Below are 7500 nucleotides of genomic sequence, written 5' to 3' on the forward strand. Positions count from 1 at the left end.
AAATAAATACAAGCACTATTGCTGCAACATTGAAACAAAACAAAATATCCAGTTTAACTAAAGTTATTATGACTCAGTATTGTCTACAGGCTTAGGTTGGCTGACTGCAAGTTGTGAAAAAACTAGTTTAATTACATAGGTGAAGTAATGTATTTTGCTAGTGATGAAAAAAGGTACGTAACAGTTTGTATTATTATTATTATTATTATTATTATTATTATTATTATTATTATTATTATTATTATTATTATTATTATTATTATTATTACTGGACACTGTCTTATATTTTTCTTAGTGCTTTGATATTTACAGTTAAATGCCGTGTTGGTCCATATGGTTATATAGTGTGAAATATCTATTTTGAAAACCGACCAAGCGAAATATGCGGAACTGCCTTTGCCGTTCAAGTGCAATTTAGACGGCTTTTTTTTTTTTTACATTACTTTGTATTGTAAATACCTGACACCAATCTATAAATAAAAGAATTCCTTAATTCGCGTGAACATTACTTAACCTTTGATTTCAGGTTAAATACAGGATAAGCATACATTAAATATGTGGCAACACGCACACTGATGGACTACTTTCCAATGCTTATATCTGCCACCTAGCAGTGTAATGGCGAACATTACTGTGACCTTAAACAATATGTTACCACAATGGCATCAATTGCTCGTTCTATCCACTGCGTCCCCGAACAGTACAGGCATCGTAAGCTGTAAAGATCTGGTTTTGGGAACTGTCCTTTGAAAGGAGAATGAAAGTCTTTGTTTTTTGGATGCATCAATAAGTTTAGTATAGGTAAAATGAGTCCTGATTATCAAGAATAAAACAGCTGTTCTGGGTCAAGATTCATTATAAAAACAAGCTAATGTATATTTGTAGGTATGCATCTAGGCCAAGGGCTCTGGTAGGGAGTGGTCTACTTCATAGGAATATACGCAGTTTTGAAAGATAATATGATTGGTTTGTGCTTTCTCATATACAGTGAACAAAGTCTAGAAAACTAACCTCCACGTAATCTTGCACAAAATGTTCTCTCATATTTCTATACGTCAAGAGTTGAAGTATTCAATATAGTTTCATCATCAAAGTTAATACATACATACACAAACACACACACACACACACACACACACACACACACACACACATATACACACACACACACACATATATATATATATATATATATATATATATATATATATATATATATATATATATATATACGTGTGTGTGTGTACAACAATTGCTATTGCAGTTGCTTGTTAGAAATGAAGTACTTTCGAATGTTATCTGCAACGCTTTGATAGCTCGGCTGATATGTTTTTCTATCCCAGCTCCATTCCAAAGATGATAAAATACTCTAAGCTAAAAAAAACCTTGTTAAATTTTCATTACAATTTCTGTTTACTGCCTATCAAGCCACTGAGACATACTGTTCTTCTTTTGAGCATTTTACTATCTTTTATTTGCGTTTCCTTTTTTTCCAAAGTTTAATTTCATCGTCGTCAGCCCCTTGAGATGAATGGCAGCCACTTCATCGTTCAGGAGTCCTAATTAACTCCTGATTCTTATTCTGATGAATGGGAGATCCTATTCAATCTTTCTTTCGGTCTGCAGCTTAATTTAAAGCTTTTTAAAAGGGTCTTTTTAGAGGGATATAGGCTTTATAACGATGGTTTTCATAAAGTGGTTTTCACTATCATATGTAGAATAAATGTTTTTTTCTTATACAAAAAAAAAAAATGATAAAAAAAGGATTCACTTTCGTAGATAGAGGATTACATTTAATCACAAACGTCGTATACTATGCAGGTCTTTGTTTGTTTACCCTTTTCTGTCCAATTCTTCATGTATATGTTTTACATGTTGTTTTTTACATTTTTTGCTAAGTTCATTTCATTTATATCTTAATTAAAATAAAATCTAGAACGTTCTGTTTTTTAACCAAACAGGTTAAAAATTCATTAGAACAGTTTAAGCAGTCCAGACTCATAAAAAAACTATATGCCTCGTTTACCTGAGTTGGTGGGTTACGTCTGGCGTTGCCAAAATCACCGAAATAGGTGTAGAAGAAAGCCTTTTAAAAAGTCAACGCGTTTCTTAAGGAAAGAAATCACGGATGATTACGAAATGCAAGAAAATAATATTTCTTTAATGATATAGATGATTTTATTTGGGGAATGTACTAATACAGCTATTTCACTCTTCTGTAATGTTACCTAAATGAGAACATTTCAGATGTGGTTTTTTTACAGTCTAAGGAAATTTGTAGGCTGAGTATTATTTTTGCAGGCTGATTAAAATCAACATAGATATTTCTTATAATTACTGGAAATTTACTTGCAATAGTTAGTGCAAGCATGTATATGTGTGCGTATGTATTTCCGTGCATGTCGCTTTAAAATACTTTGCTAAGGTGTTGGTAGAATTATAAAATCGTATACGAGTCAGGATAACTTTGTAAATGTTTACCAAGTTGATATCACTAATTATTATTAAAAGAAAGGTAGGTGGCTTTACTTTGAATCTAAAGATAGTTACCCCACTCAGCTGGAAGATTTGAGAATTGTAGAGGGATTAGAGGAAACGGAAGCAAAGAAAGAAATTCAAACCGTAGCCTGCGATTGAATATACATTACCTGGGTGATTAATATGAGAATTGCTACCCTCCAGGTAATCATTGATTAATATGAGAATTGCTACCCTCCAGGTAATCATTGATTAATATGAGAATTGCTACCCTCCAGATAATCATTGATTAATATGAGAATTGCTACCCTCCAGGTAATCATTGATTAATATGAGAATTGCTACCCTCCAGGTAATCATTGATTAATATGAAATTGCACTCCAGGTAATCATTGATTAATATGAGAATTGCTTTCCAGGTAATCTTGATTAATATGAGAATTGCTACCTCCAGGTAATCATTGATTAATATGAGAATTGCAGGTAATCATTGATTAATATGAGAATTGCACCCTCCAGGTAATCATTGATTAATATGAGAATTGCTACCCTCCAGGTAATCATTGATTAATATGAAATTGCTACCCTCCAGGTAATCATTGATTAATATGAGAATTGCTACCCTCCAGGTAATTTGATTAATATGAGAATGACCCAGGTAATCATTGATTAATATGAGAATTGCTACCCTCCAGGTAATCATTGATTAATATGAGAATTGCTACCCTCCAGGTAATCATTGATTAATATGAGAATTGCTACCCTCCAGGTAATCATAAAGGGAAAGATGGTTAGTGTGAATTCCCAAAACACCCGGAAAAAGAAAATATATTCGGCTAAGTAAAATAATAGAAAAATTCATGCAGAAAAAACGAGACCGGCATACAGTGGATTTAGGAAAGTTATAATAATAGTATTCTTATGTATGCCAGGTTTTATTTACCGTGACCATATAAAAACAAAACACTGTGACCCCGACGGAAGTGGACATGAAATCTAAAAATTTAGTAATTTTGATGATATGACAACCAAAGTCTCCAATATCGAAGTAAAATGTCTAATGGTTTAGAAGCTGTGCATTAACTCCAAAGCAAGCCTAAAGTGATGATAATTAACAGGATCAGTAAAAGGAAAAGCTTGGATAAAAATTTACTGGAATGGAATCGAATAATTTTGCTGAAGATTAAACGTTAGGAATACGTAGAAATTGTGTCCAGTGTTCATATGTTAGCGCGCATGCAGAATATCTGTTGTTGCTGTAGAGACTGAAAAGAGTAGACAGAGGATTTTAAAACTAAATAAAAGCAGATTTTATGGAATGTTAATATAATATACGAATAATTAAAGGCATGTTTAGTTAAATATATTAAAGGAAAGTATTAATCAATTACACATTATTGATAAGACCCATTTTATGGCATTTCTTTCAAAATATGCACTTTTTAACCTTTGTAAAAACCATTAATTTCAAAAATCTCTAAACAATGGGTTTTAATGGTTTCGGGCAATGAAGTAATGCCTTGCTCTAATAATTTAGGCAAGGAAGTTAAATTATTTCTTTCATTGCAAACATTGCTAGCATTTTTTGAATTAGGAATTACTTATAAACTAATTTATTTTTTAATTAGGAATTACTTCTAAACTAATTTATATCTGAATAAGCAACACCATATGATTACCGATGTTATGGTTGTATTACAACTAACATCTATCAAATCCTTTGTTAGAATGTAAGTAATTTTCTCATTTTAAAAGAATTTACATCGAATTTGTTTGATAAATTAATAAAACTTTATTCTTAGATGATTTTTCATATAAAAGGATATGTTAAAATGCAGATCTTATGATTATCGATAAGAATGACATCTGAATATTTGTACATTTTGTACTGTAACGAGCTCAGCCAGGAATCAGTAACTCAATTGTGAAAAAAATCTTACAACTTTATTCTCATTCAATTATTCAACTTAGTTTTGAACAAAATATTACGTTCTATATATTTTCTGGCAATGACAAATTTTAGTTTTACGTTCATAACTTAGAATATTTTATATGTCCAACAAAGAATAACCTAAACAGTTGTAAACATTGAAAGTCTTACAAATGCAATAACAAAGATGAGGAAATATGAACTAATAAAAAAAAAAAAAAAAATATATATATATATAGATTTGGTGAGGGAATTATATATATATATATATATATATATATATATATATATATATATAATAGATTTGGTTGATGGTTGTATTGTTTATATTAGTTTAAAGAACAGGGAAATTATGACAAGACGTCAGCAATGATTATAACAGTTTTTAATGAAACATCATCGAGATCTTCGTCCCTTCACAAAATGAATTTAGGCAACGATATGAGAGACTTACAAATAAACGTTTCTCAGAAATGTTAATAAAGCTTGTAAATATATATGTGTGAGCGTGTGTTTGAGTGATTTCTTGTGAAGAGTAAACTTTTTGAGAACACTAGACATAAGTATACCTTGTTTAACCAGACCACTGAGCTGATTAACAGCTCTCCTAGGGCTGCCCCGAAGGATTAGACTTATTTTACGTGGCTAAGAACCAATTGATTACCTAGCAACGGGACCTACAGCTTATTGTGGAATCCGAACCACATTATACCGAGAAATGAATTTCTATCACCAGAAATAAATTCCTCTAATTCGTCATTGGCCGGTCGGAGAATCGAACGCGGGCCTAGGAGAGTGCTAGCCGATTACGATATCGACCCATCCAATGAGGAACATCACTAGACATAAATGAGTAACGAAATATCCACAACAACTCCAGCGTAATTATTAAATACTTCAGAGCATCAAAGCACACCCGTAATTAAGCTTTAAGGGGATAATTGTTGTATGAGAATAAGTTATGAAGAGGAAAGAGACACTGACAGCAGAGATATGAAATTACTGGGGACAGTGTTGCGTCTCAAAAGGTAATTACAGTCTTAATTACTCGTGCATGTGACTCACTGTAACATCATTATTTGAGAAGCCAATTAACTTGCACTAGGAACCCCCTTCCTTATGATGAGAGAGCGACCCAAAGGAGAGAGATTTGCGAAGATGTGTGAGCTGGAGTGCATTATGAGGTAAAAGGAACCATCGCAATGGAGTAATGAATATCAATATGAGGAGAATATGAAGGGGGAATTGAAGCAGAAGAAAAAAATGGTTGACTGTAAGATGAAATGTTATGAGTAGCAGAACAGGATCGTAGCTTGCCCAAAGAAATGAATGAATATAAATATAATGAAGACTGGCAGAGACTAGTATGATTTAGGGAAATTACGGTTGAAATAAATGAGGGGATTTTTCAGCCAGTTTCATTATTTATAGCAGTGAAGTGTCAAACGCTATGTGCATGGAAGAAAAAAGGTTAAACTGTTGAGATAGATTATTCTTTGCTTATTACATGAAAGAGGCAAAATGAAGAGATACCCGTCATATATATTGCTGCATTATTGTAGTAACAGTTCAGAATATAAGGCATCCGGTTCATGATTGCATATTCATTCTACACCTGTGCTCCAAGGAGATCCAGATTGAGTCTATATGTCTGAAATATTACATATAGCTTCAAACACCTTACTTATGCGAGTCATGAATCATAATTTCTCGTACATGATTTGAATACAAAATGTAAAAGCTTTCTTATATCTTTTTTGAAGTATATTTTTAGCGTTATGATTTTGAATAATGGTAGCTAGTATCCGGTGTTGGTGGTGAGCATCCAGATCTGCTCCGCATAGCAGTAAATAGTAAATAAAATACTGTGAGGAACCAAACAATGAAGTTTGTGTAATTCGTGATTTGATAGGAATCATATAAGGATGGAGACTATCACATTTCATTTATACTGAAAGCATCCTAGAAAGCCAAAGAGTTGGAATATCACCCTTTTGTCTGCTGAGAGTGAAGCACACTCGTTATCTACATTGACGAAGAAATGATGATCCAAATTTTATTGTAATAAAAAAAGTATATCTTAGTTTAACCAGACCACTGAGCTGATTAACAGCTCTCCTAGGGCTGGCCCGAAGGATTAGATTTATTTTACGTGACTAAGAACCAACTGGTTACCTAGCAACGGGACCTACAGCTTATTGTGGAATCCGGAACCACATTATGACGAGAAATGAATTTCTGTCACCAGAAATAAATTCCTTTAACTCTTCATTGGCCGGTAGGAGAATAGAACGCTGGGCCAACAGCGTGCTAGCCGAGAGCTCTACCCACCCCTCCAATGAAGAACTGTTTTATAACTTCATGGGCCTTCGACGGTAGGGGATTCCTTTTGGTGGTATACCCCAGAATACGATATCTGATTGTTTTTCTGATGGGAAAGCTGGGGTGAGAATTATAACTAACCCCTATGCCCTATTTTGGATAAGGATGTCCTTCAGAAATCAGATGGGATTTCTAAGTTAGGTGAAAAAGTTGGCAGTCTTCGCTACCAAAGTTCATTACTTTTGTATCCAGTATTACGCTATTTGCTTTGAAATGTTTACCAATACTGATGGATTCGCTTATCATGATATAATAAAATAAAGATTCCAGCTAATTTGAAAGGTGAAGAATTCTATTGGCATTTCGGGATGGTAGTAAGAGAGGAATTTTTCTCAGCTATTTTCAAAATACTAAAAATAAAAAATAAAATTAAAAATACAAAAAATAAAAATAAAATGACTAAAAATAAATATAAAAGTACTAAAAATAAAACTAAAAACTAAAAAGGGCGTGCCTAAATAACAAGACTAAAAAGTTGACAACATTCCAGTTGACATTACGACTTTAATTTCAATCATGAAGTAACTGAGGGTCGTACCAGAGAGAGAGAGAGAGAGAGAGAGAGAGAGAGAGAGAGAGAGAGAGAGAGAGAGAGAGAGAGAGAGAGGAGAAATGCAAAGGGGCTGTCGATGCAGACTTCTGCTGTAGTGAATTTTGTTTGTCCTTTTTAACAACCGCGTTCTTATTGTATGACCGGATATAAAAAAAAT

Source organism: Macrobrachium rosenbergii, chromosome 44 (assembly GCF_040412425.1).
Source record: "Macrobrachium rosenbergii isolate ZJJX-2024 chromosome 44, ASM4041242v1, whole genome shotgun sequence".
In the NCBI taxonomy this organism is placed as follows: Eukaryota; Metazoa; Arthropoda; class Malacostraca; order Decapoda; family Palaemonidae; genus Macrobrachium; species Macrobrachium rosenbergii.